General features: G+C 33.5%; 1 protein-coding gene across 3 annotated transcripts in view; it reads right to left on the reverse strand.

Annotated features, from left to right (window-relative positions):
* Nucleotides 1-17,870, reverse strand: part of LOC118186652 (BAI1-associated protein 3-like) — a 600,433-nt gene that overhangs the window by 359,141 nt on the left and 223,422 nt on the right. The gene's annotated exons all lie outside the window — the stretch shown is intronic.

A 17,870-nucleotide genomic window follows, 5' to 3' on the forward strand; every position in this document is an offset into this window, starting at 1 on the left:
TAAAACGGTAGTTACTAGACATTTTTGCTTTACATAGTTTACTTGCAGTTATGTAAGATAATTGTTTGACAAATAGCATACCTAAAAGTTATCTATCGGAGTGATATTATGAAAGAAAGTTGGATAGCAAACTAAGCAATGCAGCTAAAGATAATAATGAAGATTTAAATCTCAAACTAATGATTCAATTTGATATAATTTTTTCCACACATTTCGTCAATCCAGTCTGCGTTTAAGCAAATTTAATTAAAAGGAGTTTAAATTAGAAACTAAGCATTTATGTATTCTATCATTTATGCAAGATTGGGTTATAACAACATCACATTTAAGAAGTTAATACTAACCTATTCATATTTGCTTTTATTAAATAGCATTACATTTTGCTCAGAGTGTTACTTCAAATTTACAAATTTCAAGTTAACATAACATATGCAATTAAATGAAAGTTATACTTATTTCCACAAAATATGAAGCCTTGAAAAATTTAATATTTCTTCAACAAAAAACAACAGTGTTAGTTTTATTTAGATTTTCAGCAAGTTACATATTTCAGATAACATCATTTAATTGAACATTAATTTAAGCCATACTGCAGCAGTTATTCCTAACAATTATATTCAAGTTAATTTCTAACTTACTTCCTTTTTGCAGTGTCCAACCAGTGGCCGAGTGCACGCAAAATACTGGTAGTTCGACCCAAGTTCGAATCCAGGGCTGACTGCACTGTAGATTTTCGTGCTTTTTTCACCACGTGCAACATGAATACGGGCTAATTTCTTGACGAAGACATTCTCTCAATTAAAATAGCTCTTCCATGCTTTGTTATTATGCAAGGAACTTAACGTAACCTCTTCTTAAATCTTCACTATATTTGTTCAGACTAGGCAGATTGCATAGTTTTACATAGTAAAAGTAGCATATTAATCTTAACCGGAGCTTTCACCGCGTAAGTCTGTTTCCATCTTGCCTGCGTAAGTCGTTTATAGTAATTTTTAAGCACATACCAAGATATATTATACATAATCGGTAAGATGTTTAAAGTAGTTAAAAAAAGTAGTTATATCGGGTCCTACTTATATATTGTAGGCCTGAGATACAGGCTGTGAAAGCAAATAATTGGAATCTTATCATCGAGGCAAGTCGTGTAAATATTTATAAGTTTTGTAAAGACTCATTTTAGTTTGCATCATCATTTTTTGTTTTGTAAAACCCACCAGGAGGGGCTAATAAACTGAGATGTTACACTTGAGTTGTATGCTGTGCTACTAGTTAAACAGTATCTACGGAGATAACTTTGCCAAGCGTTGAAAGCTACTTCTGTTTTAAAGCTGCCACAGAAATTAGTTATATATCCTTAAAAAAATATTTTCATTTTTTTTCCGAAATATTTGCAATAAAATAATATTCGTTCAAAAACTCGAATTTTTGTCACTATTTTTTAAAGCACGCGTGCCACTCATTTTTAATTTATTCATTTTTACTCATTTATAAATTCAAATACTATTTTTCATTAAATAACCGATTTGAATAGTAAAAGGAGAATTAAATAGCAACTTTTCTGAAAAATGGAAATACCAGATGGGTACTCTTCTGTTTTGAGGGCCGTAAAAAAATTTCAGCGAAAATGTATGCGCGAAAGCGCCAAATCTAGCAAACGCGCCCATTTAACAGCGCGCCAAATCTAGCGTACGCGCTGGTTTCAGATTGCGTAAGTTTATATAGTTCTATATTTCTTAAGACGCCATTGAAATACTAGTTTAATTTTTAAATTCTTTTTTGATTTTAAATCCTTTTTTGATATCCTATGGATTTAACAATTTGGTAATTGCCCATAATGAAAAGTCGGCAATAGAATTTTGGGTAAAGTGCAGACTCACTAACTGCTTGCGTAGACTAATGCATTTTTTAACTATTGAATTCATTACAGAAAACAACCATAGAAACCAAATTTCATCTTTCTTATATGGTCTGAGACTGAAAATTTCAATAAGTTTCAAATGATGTAATGAAAATCCCAGCTTCGGAAACTTTAGCAACTCGAAATTCCGCTTCTATGGCTTGCTTGTAAAATTATTCATCGGAAGACTAAAGTGATCAATACCCCGGTTACAGCGTTAATCTGGCGAAAGCTTTTCTAAAGTTTATTTGCTTGAAGGTGAGGGAAATAAAGAAGTTAAAGCTTTAATTTCTTTCGATATCCTAAAAACACTGTATTGCGTATTGCTGCTTCAATATTAGGCATTTTCAAAAAAAAAAAAAAAAAAAAAGGCTTATTTGAGAATTAAATTTTAGTATACGGTGCTTCTTTTTTTAATCTTATCGTATGAATAACTTCTACTCTTTTCCTCGAATCAGTAAACCTGAAACAGAAAAACCATATAGGATCACAATAAAGGCTAAGGGTATAAAATTATTTCATAAATCGTTCAATATCACAGTGAGTGCAGAAAATTTCAAAGTTGGAAATTGAGTTTCCCCACAATATTACTATACGCGATAGGAGGGCGAAAACCATTCGCTGGAATGCTATCCCATTTTATGAAGAAGTAATATTTTTGTAATACATGTTCGAAGAAGAAATGAAAAAAAAAAGACATTAAAAATATTTTTACTGAATGTTGCTCCATTATTTGCATTTAAAGCTAATAAAAGTATAAATAGTCACCTCTCCTTGAAACGGAAAAGAAAATATTTAGAAAGCACTTCTTCGTTGAAGTGAGTTCACTGCGAGTGTCTTGTTTAGATAACGTGTTGAATGAAATTTACATGGATCACTATTATTTGTCTTGTAGGCAGAAATATAATATTTACCACACACAAATAAACCAAATATAATACATACTACCCACATCAATAACTGATATAAATAATGCAAATTTCGGGAGCTTTTCTGCTGCATACGAACAGCGGATAATCAGTCATTTGTAGCATATTTTTCCTCTTTCATCTAAAAGACAGCTTGAAATAACAGGAATATTTAACAACATACATGAGCATAACTAGCAAATCTGTAACAGGTAATGTTGTGTTCTGTATATCTTCAGTTTCAAAGTAAAATAGGTTTATTTAGCTGCGAAAGAGAATAAATACGAGAAGAGTAGCTTTAAAACGTTTAATTCAAAACCTTATTAACAGCATATAATTGAATTCATTAGACTCGGAAAGAAGATTTCATAGTTCCATTGTATAAGCTAACATATAAAAACTCATTTTCAAAATTTGCCACTAAAAGGAAAATTTTGGCACCATGTCAAAGGATTGTGAATATATTACCTCTTTCCCAAATCAATCATCACAAAATACAAATGGTTGCTACAACGACTAGTGATTAGATGCTTAAAAGTGTATGCCTGAAAGTCGATTTTCATTTTTAAGTCTGAAAAGCCACGCTTTAAAGCCTTATATAAATATCATAAAAGAAATAACTCCAGAGTTTTCTGTTAAAAAATAATGTTTTGTGTGTACCTAATAGAACAGTGTACATATAATATACATCAGAGTGTACATCTAATATACTCCTTTATGCGTATCTAATATGCAGGATTATTTTTAACAGTTTTCCGTAGGGTTTTCGGAATTGTGTTATTCTTATACGAAATTTGGTGTTTACCTTGCCCTCTTGAAAATTTTATTATGCACTCTTGGACATATTTGCAACGTCATGTATTTGATACTTTCTTATTCTAAAAAAGATTTATTAATGAAATTGTTTTATATATTTTAAGATGTTTTATCTCAACAGGATCATAAAAATGAACCTAAAATGCACATTAATTGATATGAAGTTACCGCAGTTTCCTGTCATTCAAACAAAACCTAATTCATTGTAAGCTGCAAGCAGCTTCTATTTGGCTTGATTGAAATTAAAGAAGTAATTACGGAAGATGAGGCAACGGAATGAATCAATAAAGTAATAAAGAATTTGAAGGAAAGAAATGAAATCTAGATTGGGAACTGTATAAAAATTCAACTTCTAAATAGAGATACATTGAGATTACTAGACTTAGATTTGTGTGTGAGGTTTAAAATTTTATACTTAATTCCAGAATGTTTCGTGATAAAAGGGTATTAATTTATTAATCCAAGTAGTAGTACTCAATTCATTTTCAAGAAAAAACAACCACCACATGTGGCTCTGATTTACCCCATAGAAGGCTGCGGGGATTCGGAATCAATGAAACAAAATACCCAACAGCGTCAATCCACCCCATTTTTGAGTGGGTATCTCTAACTCGCAGTTAACTAAAATTTCTCGGAAAAGCTGACGCAATTGTAGACGGAAGATTTAATCGTGAGAGGATCTAGTAGAAAATGCTTAAATCCTATTCACCGATAAAATATATGTTCAGAAGAATCTATGGAATCGTGGTTCTTTTGAAAGAAGTATATCTAACATTACTGTATGAAAATAAGAACGTTCTACTCTCATTCTGTTATAATATTACAGCTAGTAAACCGACATACAACTAAAAAATATTTTGGGGTGAGAAAAATTAGACAAATTTTTGCATCATATTTGGTTCTACTTAAAAAAAGATGTTTTAAGTGCCTAAAGAATTTCAAATACACAAAATGGAAAATTTACGTAAGAAAGTGATGGACTACCGTTAAAAGAATAAAAAACTTCAGAAATAATAGCTTAAATTGAAATGTAAACTTCTTAAATTGAATAATACTCCTTGAATATAAATGAAGCGATGGATGTTTTACAGATAAAATTCTAAACATCATCCAGGGGTAAATATAAGTCTAGTAACTTATATTTCTATTCTTATATTTCTAGTATATCTCGATTTACGAATTGAATTTTTTACTGCTCTAAACCTAGATTACATTTAACTTTCCTTCAAATTCTTTTATTCCTTCTTTATTTTATTCCCTTGCCTCATAATTGGGGCCCACCACTGGCCGAGCGATAAAGCCGCTGAACGCTGGCAGTTTGATCTGGGCTCGACTTCCAGCAAACGGGATGGCTTCATGGGCAGTTCCATAGTTTTTTCCACGTGTAAGGTGAAAACAAGCCAGTTTTTTTTTTTATTCTCCCCGACGGCACCCCTTCCTTTGTCTTGGTTAACCTTCATGTATTTTGCCATAGTCAAATATAGCAAACCAATCATCCCATCCTTGGTAATTATTGCTTTAATTTCACTCCAGCTAAAAAGAAGGGTACTTACGTATTATCGCAACCAGGTTGGCGCGATTTGTAAGTTTGAGTAAAAAAGTATGAATAGAAAGAAAATGTACATTTATTAATTACAGATAATTTTTAATACAGTTATTTTATATTATTTTGTTTTAAAATATAAAATAGCAATTAAACCCCTTCCGGTTTCGAATTTGAATAAGTTGCAGAATTATTTTTTCGGCGGAAATCTTTTGGCTATTGCTTTTAGCACTGATTGAAAACCGTCTTCGCCATTAACAGCCTGAGCTTGGCGCCATATAAATTCGATAAGGTACGAGTCAAGATGATGACGGGCTGTTCCTCTCTGTTTTTTGTTGCGCCATTTGGCTGAGCCCCACATGTGCTCTACATGTTGTGTGTGAACGCCCGTGTTGGGATCCACAAAGTTATATTTGTGATCAACAGTTCCATGCAGAAATCCAGCATTTTCGAACTCACTTGTATTGTATCCTTTCCAGCAATCCGAATAAATGATGCTTCCTTCCTTGATAGTTTTGCAAATTTTTTCAATGAGGGTAACGGAGCTTCTGTTAGGTACAGTAACCAAAACAGTCTCTTTCTTTTCTTGGCAAATTCCGCCGAATTGCTGCCCATTGCTGTGGTAGTACACGCCCAGTGTTATTTTTTCTTTTTACAAATAAACTTTCGTCTAAACACGTAGGGTCGCCAAATTTGGCGATTTATGGGAATTTTGGCCTGGTTGCGTTAATACGTAAGTACCAAAAGAAGCTTCTCTCTTCTCCTCTCTTCAGTGAAACAGATCTCTTTGGATAGCAGAAAGCAGGTGGTAAATTTCATTAATCAAATAATGTGCATTTTTGCTAAGTTTTTATGATTCTGTTCAAGTACAAAATCTTGAACTATATAAAAGAATTTCATACACAAACATTTCTGAAAATAAGAAGATACCAAACGCATAACATTACAAATATGCTATAAAAATTTCAAAGAGAGCGAGAACAACACCACCTAATTTCATGTACAAAATAGTTTAGCGAAATTTCGATAATGCGGCCCATTGGGAACTTTAGATGCCAAATTACCAAATATACTGGGGTAATTGGACTAAAAGTTGCGTAATGCCATAAATTCTTTTTTCATTATTGAATGTACTGAAGAATGAAAAAGAATTACATATAGTAATTCGGCAAATATATTTAATGAATTAAATTTATTAATAAATTAAATTTATTAATAAATTAATTTATTCATAATAATTATATTTAATCATTTTTATTTTGCTTTAAAACCATCGTTATTATAAGTGTCTGAAGATTTTCCAGATAAAATTTCAATGTTTCATAACTTACGATCTTCTTTTTCTTTAATTTATCCTATAGAATGATGAATTTTATTATTTCTGAAATATTATATTTTTTCGGTGAATTTGAAAAATGCATTTTTTGCTTCATCAGCCTCAAGTCAAAAGATCTCAACTGAATCTTCTTCGTCACTATCAATTTCTTTTACTACCTGCGAATGCAGCACATTTTGCATTATGATGTCAATGCCATGAAATTTTAGTGAACTGCAAAATCATATAATTCCCTTCTGTTTCCTTATCAACATTTTTGTGAAGTTTGGGAAACGTTCTAAGTAAATAAAGAAAAAGGCGACATATAAATTCGAAGTTTTAGATAAAAGGTTAACCAAAAATTGTAAATAAATGCAATGCGATTACTGAACCTTTATGAATATTGCCAAATGAAATACTAGTAGAACCATTTTACGGTAAATATGTCGGTAGAAAAAGTGACGGATTATCGGGTGATACGAACAATTGTATAACTAATTATCGGATTTCCTTGAAGTAACAGACCCATTCATTTGAGTAATATTATACATAAACCTCATTTTTATTTACGAAAATGGAAGCTAGTTTACTTCAATCACGCGAACTTCCTATATAGATATATACTTTATATGATTTAAAAAATTGCAAAAAAGTATTTTTATCGTTAATAGTATGCAAGCCTGGAAGTGAAAGGATAACTTGAAATAATAATAATAATAATAATAATAGATATTTTAATATTAACGTAACCTCCTTCGCGCAATTTGGCGACTTTTTACAGATGAAAAGGTAAAAGGTTACTCATCGGATGCAAACTAGTAGTTTTCGCGCCTTTTTGTTTTCAGAAAGACTCCCAAACTATGGATATTTATTGTAATTTGATAAACATTATAAACATATGAAAGTAAAACGCACTTTAGTAATTTAAAATAAAATATGAATTATTAAATAAGGATTAGGTGAATTACACGAAATATTAAAAAAAACCATATTATTCTTCAAATCTTTCAGTAAATTTTTTGCGCTATTTTTCTCCCGAGGTACACAGCGATCTGCTTTTGCTTAAAAAAGCATCAGAGAAGTGCGCAGACTCAGCTTCATGAAACCCTCGACAACAGAGGCTGTCTATGAAACGCATTTCCCCGTTATTCCAATCAAAATATTTTCAGCAAAATTCTGTATTCCTCTAGAAATTTTATTGCAGTTTCTTCCATTGCTGACAAGCCCATAAGCTCATATTCTAAAATTACGTTTAAGGCCACAAAAAATATCACGATTTGTTTATAAAAGAAAATTGGAACTCAGAATACTACAAAAAAGACCACATACGAAAACGGTGGCGTTGCTTGTATGAACGATTGTTATTAGCATAGTTGCCAAAGTTTGACATATTCTAAAAATTTGGCTACTTCTACTAATGTGATTGCGTTAATATGTAAGAACCTAGTAATGATAAAAGAAAAAGAAAGATGAAGATTGCAATCGCAAAAAATTAGAGAGAGTATGAGCTCTTCGTTAGAGAACACCAATGCTTTTTATCAATTTATTGCAGGAATATTGTAGACAATTTTAGTTCAATAATCCAGACCATATTGAAATCTATGAAATGTCAGCTTACGCAGATACAGTTACAATTTTATAAACCACAATGAAAATGCCAAATTTATATAGACCACCACGAAAATGTCTATTTATATAGACCGCCATGAAAATGTCCATTTATATAGACCACCATAAAAATGTCGATATATATAATGACATTTTCTGGTGGTCTAATTCACATAATTCTGGCAATGTTTTTTCAAAGCCAGTTTGACTCATTACAGAGTTCTTAAAACGTTAATAGGCTAAGAAGCAGTTTAATAACTGAAACGTTCTACATTGAGATTTCTCATAAAAATATTAATTTCGTGTATTTTTGCTGAATGGTGAAACATGATTAACATCTTCACAGAAAACCTACTTTTTTCTTAAGCTAGAATGAGGAGCCGTTTTAAAATATATTCTATATATAATAACTGATTGAATAAAATATTAGAAAATGATAAAAAAACGTATAGATTTTATTATTTGACCTTGTGCAATTACTAATATAAGTGATTGAACAATTATCTTCGATACATAAATGTTTTCTGTGTGTATTAATATGTCACTAACGTAGCAGTCAGTATTAATAACCACACATATTGAATGTAATTAATGTATGTACAATAATCATACAAAAGTTAAAATACGTGCTACTCCTTTGTATTCGGTCGTCAAACTTGTAAAAAATTATGAGTAAGTGTCTATTAAAGGAACAGCGTAGTGGTCTATACTAACCCATTTAAAGCATCCAATTTTAAATTTTTATTTCAAAACTACGCATTAAAAATTGAGCCTATATGCCTGCCATTCAGAGGCTTTCTGTTTTATGGATTCCAGTGCCGCTCCAGTAGAAACGCTCATTCACACTGCTTTTGACCTGTGAAAGAAAATCTTCGAAAACGTTTTGAAACCTCTCACACGCAATGTATCACAATCTCGGTTGAATGGTTTTGAAATGAGTAATAAAATTCAATTTATGGATAAAGAAAGCATAAAATCTTTTATTAATAAAAATAAAGAAATAATCTTACGCATCTCTAACACTTCGCGATTCTCAATCAAAAGACTTTTATGAAAGTATGTTCCTACAGGGGAAGTAATAAATTGCTTTCTACAGCTTTATTGCAGCTATGATTAGGTATATATATAGAGAGAGATAGATAGATAGATAGAGAGAGAGAGAGAGAGAGCTTGTTTTAAAGAACCAATTTTCTTTTACCAATACCGAAAAAGTCGCAATATTTTCGAGCGATGTTTCATAAAAAATGTTTTAAAGTGTTTTTGAAGAAATTTTACTCCGACTACGATGTGCATTTGGTGAAAAGAATATAATGAAAGAACAAAAAAGTGAATTCTTGTTCAAGGAATACCGCAATTCTTTTCTGAAGGTCTAAAAATGGAAGAATTTTCGCAAAGGAAACTGAATTATTCTTTGCGAAGGATTTTCTCCTAATTAGGTCCCTTGCAAGTCTCTATTGAGTTTTCTGAATCTCTTTTGAGCGCAACGCCATGTTTTCGTACTGACGTCTTTTCATTCTTCTTTCTGAAATGAGGTACCACAGGAATTACATTCTTCGGGTTATTTATAGATTCTTGAATTTTCTTTATGCAGTTAATATTATGATAGACTATTTGTACAAATCATTTGGGCTCCAGAGTTCTTTTGAATACTTTGTCAGGTGTATAAGGTTACTTAACCTGTCTTGAGGCTTTGCTTTTGCATAAATCTGAGAAAGAATTTTTAATGATATTAAATGTTTTCATGCTATACAGTTAACTAGAATTGACGTAAATATGTTTTGTTCGAAAGGCTGACAAATATTGATTGCAGAACTAAGTTAAGAAATAGAAAATTAAGAGATTTAATTTTTAATTATGCTAAAGTATAATGGAAGCCAGTTTCCTTTAGAAGTCGTGCAAGAAGACATTCCCCCCTTAGGCAGATAGCCCTCGGGTGATTTGCTGTAATGCTGGTAGTTCGACATGGTTTGGGTTCGATCCCAGGCGAACGGGCTGACTGCATGGTTGGTTTTTTTAATTGGTTTTTCCCTATGTACAACTTCAATGCTATCCAATTGTCCTCACAAAGTCCTTCGCGAAAGCAGTCCTCCTCTTAGATATCTCTTGCGGATTTGCCATATTCGAATAACCTAACTTAACGTAACCTAGGAGACACTGGCACTTTTTCCTTAAGAAAACCAACCCCTTCAAACCCTTCGCAATAGAATGCCAGAGCGAACTAGCAGAGTTACGCTGGTTTGGTCACTTGGAATTAAATTGGAGGTCGATGCGTTTTGACCGCCCGGATCTGGTCAGATTAAATTGAAGGGAAATACACTTTTTGCAGCATGTCTATTATATCGCACTTAAGATAGTTTAATTATTATTGAAATGTGGTTTTAAAATAAGTGCACACATGCAAATACAAGTACGCATTTATATAAAATGTAAATGCAATAACATTAAACCTTTTTAAGCCAAATGAATTTTTTATGTTAGTGAATATTTCTAACATCCAAAAAACTAATTTCATTAAAGTACATCCTATAAAAATGATTTTAAGCTGTGTGTTAGGAAACTTTGCCAAGAAATTGCCTTTATTATCTCTCGGACTTCGAAAAAAGGAAAAGTAAAAGATAGAATTTTAAATTAAGTTCATTAGAAGCTTTTCCTTTGAGGCGTCATTTGAAGAAAGAATAAAAAAATCTGATGTGGCCAGTAAGTGACCTTCCGCCAATTCGATGTTTTAAATAACAACGAGCTTTCAGTGAGGTATCACCTCCGGCTGATCTTCTATAAACAAAATCTAATTTATTATTCCAATGAATGGAAAAGGTTTAAGAAATAAAGCAATATGTGTTTTCTAATTTGCTACTTGCTCTTATGCCTAGTCGTCATCAACAATGCAAAAGTGTGCACTTTTTGATAACATGCTTCCGTTACAGGAGCGGAAGGTCTGCGAATGAAACACTGTTATAAAAATCATTCTTTTCTATGCCTTGATATAAATAAATGTCATGTCTATATATAATATATTAAATAGCTTTAATATACGTTGCTTTATTTTAGATTAAATTTTTATTATAATGACTATTTTCCCACGAAAAGCTATTACGAGCTACAAATAAAGTACCACTTCTGGTCCATAATATATAGACAAAGTCTAATATGTTACTTTCAGTCATAATTATATAAACCTGGTATATGCATATGCAAATTTTAAACACCAAATCTGAGAAGTTTAAGATTATTTCATACTATATTTTTGTCACGAAATCTGTTCAAAGCTTCAAGTATCACTTCCGATTTATCAGTTTTAGCCAAAAAATGTTGTTCCCGTTGAAACAGAACAACAGTTTTATTATTTAAGACTTAGATTTATACATAAGTTTTAAATAATAAAACTGAAAAGCTTTGGGTTATATTTTAGTGCAATTTTTTATTAAAACTGCTGTGGGCATCAAGTAAGGTACCAATTCAAGTTGCCCAATTTTCCTGAAATATATTCAATTCTTTGTGTGAAAGCTGAAAGCTTAAATGCGAAAAACGGAAACTTTTGGGAGTGTTATATAAGAGTTATCGTAGACGAACATATCTTCCCACACGTATACACAGGCAGACGGATATTGTAAAAATTAGAAAAGTCGTATTGTCGGAATAGTAATTTGTGCTCATTCACTGAAAACACACTGTCCAATTTTTCGAAACTATTAGATATATAGAAACAGCCTTAATATGAGCTGCATTCTGTTAGATCAAACTCTTATTATTGTGACAATTTTATCACTTTTACCCCCAAACCTAATACGTTTCCAATGAAATAAATGTTTTAAATAATTAAAAACTCTTACGGGCTTCATGTAACGTTACCTGGGCTTTATCGGTTCTTCCCACGTCTTGATAAACGGATAACACTAACAGTTTGACATGCATTACAGAAATTCTGTTCATTTCTCACTTAAGTGTTTTGCATTCTATTGAGTACGAACGGCGATAAATAACGCCCTAGGATAGATGTTTGAACACTGAATGGCTAATTATAGCAAAGTCAAGGTTACTGTGGCAATATCTGAAATGCTTCTTAAGCGTGAGCACTCTAAACTCCCTATTCTAATGACTCCAAACTAAGAAAGCTAAAATCAATATGGTTTGGTTTGGTTTGGTTTAGTTTAGTTTATGTGACTACGGCAAAGTCTCGAGGGCCAGCTGTCTAAGGAGATGGATGTCTTCGTGGAAGACTTTCTAAGGGAGAATGGCTCGTATACACGTTACACATGGGGGAAAAACACGAAAACGCCCATGCAGCCAGCCCGTCAGCTGGATTCGATCCTCAGACGGAACTACCAGTGTTCAGCGACTTTACCGCTTCCACCGCTGGTGGGCCAGCAGTATGGTAGGGTGAATTTCTTCAAACTCAATTTTGTTTATATAAATGCTTTTGTGCCATTAAATACAGTAGTAAATTTTACATCAATAATACCTGATACTTCTCTTTTATTTCTAACTGCGGTATTATCTTTTCTCAGGCTGGAAAGTGAGTGACAGCTATGGAATCTTAATGTTTTTGATTATACACTCGTGTACAAAATTCAGAGAATTTACAAATTATGTCTATTTTTACGAAATGTTTAGAACCAAGATCCTAATTGCATCGCCGAAGAATCGTGCAAATATTCAGAGTCGAATAGGTAAGCTCATACGTACGCTTCTGCGGAGCTATGATTGAGGAAGGGATATAAGAGCACGGGCGATTTTTGGCAGTTCCTGATGATTCGTCGAAGGAGCACACCTGACCAGCTGCCAAGCTTCCTAGTCTGATTTCAAGAGACAAAGTGCTCCAAACTTCTTCTCCGACAAATTCACCTCATATAGAGGATATATTTAATTTCAGATTTGACAAAAATCAGGCCTTAAACTGGAATCTCTAAGGTACTGGTAAGAGCAGGGGAAAATACCTGCTGCTGGTATCGACGAAAGTATCAAAGGTAGTTTCTGTGCTCATAACTCCTTCATGTATCAGGTAAAATGAGAAGCCACGAACGTATGGATGACGAAATGAGATGGAGCATTTTCGGTAGGTTGGAGGCAGGCCAATCACAAGCGCACAAGCACCCAATCACAAGCGCCAATTACGAGCGGCTATGCAGCTCAATGTAACGCCTAGCGTCGTTTGCGATTTATGGAAACAGTTTCAGAACACTAGATTCATCTCGAGAAGACCTGAACAAGGTCGACCAAGCCAAAAATGACGAATAAGAACGAATAAGGATCGTTATTTGGCACTTCCATTCCGGTCACATAGGATTGCTGCAGATTCACAGCTCTCATGTCAGCTGTATGCTGTCAATGGAACCCAACTTTCACGGTCTAAAGTTGTCCGAAGGCTTCATGAGACAGGGCTGTATGCCAGAAGAACTGCTGTTTGCAGCCCGCTAACAGCAACACGCAAGAGAGTGCACTTAGCATAGTGAAGTCAACATGCGCCTTAAACCAGACTTCAGTGGACATTTATTCTCGGCATACCTGTATCTTAAAAGAGCCTTGAACACGATACTATCCGTCAATTTGAAGAAAAATAATCATTACGGTTACTGAGATATAATGGTTTGGGAGGCATTATGTTGGACAGCCGCACACTCCTGCATGTGTTTGACAAAGACTTCCTGACTGCTACTGATGTATAGGGGGAGATCGTAGAGCTCTATGTTCGATGTTACAGGGGTGCAGTTCGTCCTGGGTTTCTGTTTAATGAAAGACAGATCTCGTCCATATAGGGCTTTTCTGATCAACGGTTACTTGGAAAGTAAGCATATTTGTCACATGGATTGGCCATCCAGAACTTCTGACCTTAGTTTTATATAGCATGTCTGGGACGCTCTTGGGAGGATAATTTTAGCTCTCCATCCTCCTCAGAGAACCATCTCGGTTTTGAAAATTTTCTTGCTTCAGGAGTGCGATAGATTGCCACTGGGACTCCTCAATTTTCTCTCCAGTATGCGGTCACGATTGCATGACCTGTCTGGTTGTGAAAGGGAAATACCATATATAAGACTCATTTTCAGTTCGATTTCACAACATGGATTTTGGACATCCCTGCGCTATGAACTGTACTGCATACATAATCATGCGTACATAAAATAACTTCGGAATGGTAAATCTCTTTTTCTGTTATGAATGCATTTTCCTACCAAAGTTCCTTAAAATCTATCCCTTTAGTTTTTTAGAAATTTGACATACTGTGCAGATTCTTTTAATTTTGCACACGAAGCTAATTACAAATTCATTTGCTCTGAGAAAAAGATTAAATTGATGATAGGTACCTTACCCATACGTCCCTGTGACTTTGTCGCTTCAGTTTTCTTGTCTTTGTTTCAAATATTTTCTATGCTTCAGTGGTAGGTAAGTACAAGTTTCAAATCAAAATTGCATGAACCTTCCAAGATTGGCCTCGGAATTTCGTAGCATTAAGATATTTACCAATCGAAGATGCAGTGCAAGATTTGTATTTAACCTAGCTGTAGACAGTTGATGATACGATAACATAAGAATGAGCCTTAGAAGTTTCGACAGACTTAACATAATTAAACTTTCTTCAGCGAATACGCATGAAATGCAAAGATATGCTTGTCTGTCAGTAATAAAGAAATAGAAAAGCATGAGATGCAAAGCAATTCTGGTCTGTAACAAAAAAAGCATAGCTGCTTGAATATCCAAAATTTCTACTTGAGAGAATATATCATAGAAATGCGTATTTATTTAAATTTATAGTATTTATTTAAAATATATTTCGCGCTACTGAAATACAAAATAGCAGCTGGGATACTAAAAAAATTAATGTAATATTTAAAAGAAAAGCAACATCGATTAAGAAAGGAATAAAATATTCATTTTAAATGCATAAGAATAATTGTAATAATATTTTTGATTTTAGATCACATGAATGTAGGTGTCTTACATTTTTACGTTCACCTAGAAAAGACGCAGGTAATTTTATAAGAGACTTATATTTTGCATATCCCCTGAGGTGGATTTATAATCAAGAAGCATGTAGGATTTTTGTTCCTGTTAGTTTTACGTATATTTGTTCTAACTTGTTTTAATCAAAGACAGTTGTTTGGTGATTAATAAGGGAATTATGGAACTGATGCTTTTAAGAGAACACACTTACACTACATCGGCTTCACTGATCATGGTTCCTAAACAGTGACCTAAAGTCCTACGCAAGGGAGCAGCGACATCTATACATTCACCGGAATCTCTTATCTCTAAGCCTTTGACAAAGTTACTAAAAACCAACCGACTGACATTAGTTCGGACAGCTAAGTGCTTTCCGTTTATCTGAAGCAGAGGCCAAAGTAATGTACTGGAACAGTACCTCATCCTTCAATTACCAGGCGCTGTCGTTCCAAAGATACGGGTCTCCATGCATAGAAGGTGTAGGTTGTGAAATTGGGAGAAGATGCTGAAGTATATGAGCGAGACGGGGGAGGGGGAGATTATCAGTAGCATCTCGAATGACCTTTCAGTTTCGAAGAAGCACAACAACAAGAAAGGAGATGAAAAGATAGCTAAAAAGGCTTGAGAAAAATTGGTTAGCGTAATTAAAAGCTGTGGCGCACATACTTACAAATTAGTAAACCCCAAAGAGTTAAACAGTAAACTAATAACAGTATAATTTTAAATATTTACCTGCTTCTCTGCTTAAACATTACTTGCTTTCATGTTATTTTATATAATGTCAATGAAACATTTTCAAGTAAATATTCGTAAAATGATTTTAACAGTCTTTATCAATTATTAAATGTATGATTTACATAACGCATGCATTTGTTTTATTTAAAGTAGCATGTATTTTATATATCTGCGGTAAAATTTAAGCTAAGTTTAGTATAAGAGCAGTATTACAGACACGTATATGTCATTTTTGGTGTTTACTAAAATTTCTGATTGCTACTGCAAATAGTTGTTTGATTTTTTAATTAAGGCGATGCGCACGAGGGTTTTGTACCTTCTGGATTATTTGTTATTCTAATGATTCCTAATAATTTTCTTGCTACACATGACGAAAATCACGAAAACGCCCATACGGCCCGCACTTTCGCTGGGATTCAAATCTAGGCCGAACTACCAGAGGTCAGTGATTTCACTGCTAAACCACTGGTGGGCATCAAAGCTAAAAATAACCTCATGGCAGACGTGTTCTAGGAAACTCGCTTTTATTTTTCTTATACACATTATACGCGGAGTAAACCGCAAAAGTGCTATTCGCTGAATGAGAATTATGAAAATTACAAAATTTAAATATTTATATCTATTGACCTTAGTTTTCGTAAAGTTTAGTTTTCGTAAATATATTTTTATGAATTTGGTATTTGAATAGCTAATGTTAGTTGAACTATAAATTAAATTGTTTTATTCCCCGTGCAGTGTAGAGGGTGACGAATATTAAAAGAAAGCTAAGCCGGAAAATTAAAAATACAAGAGCACGTGCATTTAACATTAAATAAATAAATATCCGTTTTTGATTTCGAGAAAGTTCCAGAAAATTCTCACCTGTGATTTAAAATCTTATAAAAGGAGGAAAACCTCTCAATTCGTGGTTATGTTAGTTAGTTTGTTATTGTTTAAAGAGTTTGTTTAGAAAACAGCTCTTGTTGACTAGCGAATTCGCGGATTAGCTTTGTCTAGCTGTTTTCAATTAAGTTCTCTTGAACGTTTGAGTAGTTAAAAGATAACTACTGTTAGATATTGTAATACTGAACGAATATCTGAGGAAAATTAAGCATTTTTGTTGTGATAATAATACATTTCGTTCATTTTTCATCGGACTTGTGCATTCATTTCATAACGAACTCGTACGCACGCAACAATTTTTGGTGTCAGGAATGCCAATCACAAGAGCGATGAAAGAACAATTAAGAAAGTTGATATCAACCTTTGCCTAGTTTAAAGAAGAAATGAAAGAAAAGATGGATGCTGGTCAGGAGTGGGGTTTGAATGCCAATCACAAGAGCGATTGAAGAACAATTAAGACAGTTGATATCAGCCTTTCCCTCGTTTAAAGAAGAAATGAAAGAAAAGATGGATGCTGGTCAAGCAAAAATGAAATCGGGACAAGAATCCGTTAAAGCAGAGATGAAAGCAGTTAACGGAAAGATGCAAGCTGGTCAGGAAAAGATGGAAGAATCCGTTAAAAAGGAGATGGAAGCCGTTCAAGAAAAATTGAAGCAGGTCGAGAGGAAATAAAAAAAAAGAGATTACTTGTATAATAGAAAACAAATTTGAGACTATGGAAGGCAGAATAGACACTGTTGAAACTAAAGTTGGACAAATAGAAGAAAGAGTTTCTTCGGTGAAAGAACAAGTAGAAGAAAGAATTTCTTCTATAAAAGATTATATAGAAGAGAGAGTTCTGCCGTCGAACAACAAATTGATGATAGGGTTCAGCAGTTGCGACAGAAGTTGATACTTTAAAGAAGATCGTAGCGACGGCAGGGAGCAATTCGAATAGTTTTAAATTTTTATCGATGCTCGCTGGTCCCGTTCTGAAACTATTTACATATGATGGAACGACTTCCTGGCAGGTGTATAAGACACAATATTCTATCGTTGCGGATGCGAATAGATGGGATTCCCAAGCTAAGGCCTGTCGTCTTCCCAAGCTAAGACCATTTCTCAGCAACAAATTAATGACCATATTGAGGAACGGAGGTTGCCAGATAATGAAAAACCTTGTTTTAAAGCACTCAAGATTTCTACAGTGAATGGCAACAGTAACGGACTGTCCATCAATGGGCATATCGA

This window comes from Stegodyphus dumicola, chromosome X2 (assembly GCF_044657685.1).
Source record: "Stegodyphus dumicola isolate Sdum_Otavi_A_Nest chromosome X2, ASM4465768v1".
NCBI lineage: Eukaryota > Metazoa > Arthropoda > Arachnida > Araneae > Eresidae > Stegodyphus > Stegodyphus dumicola.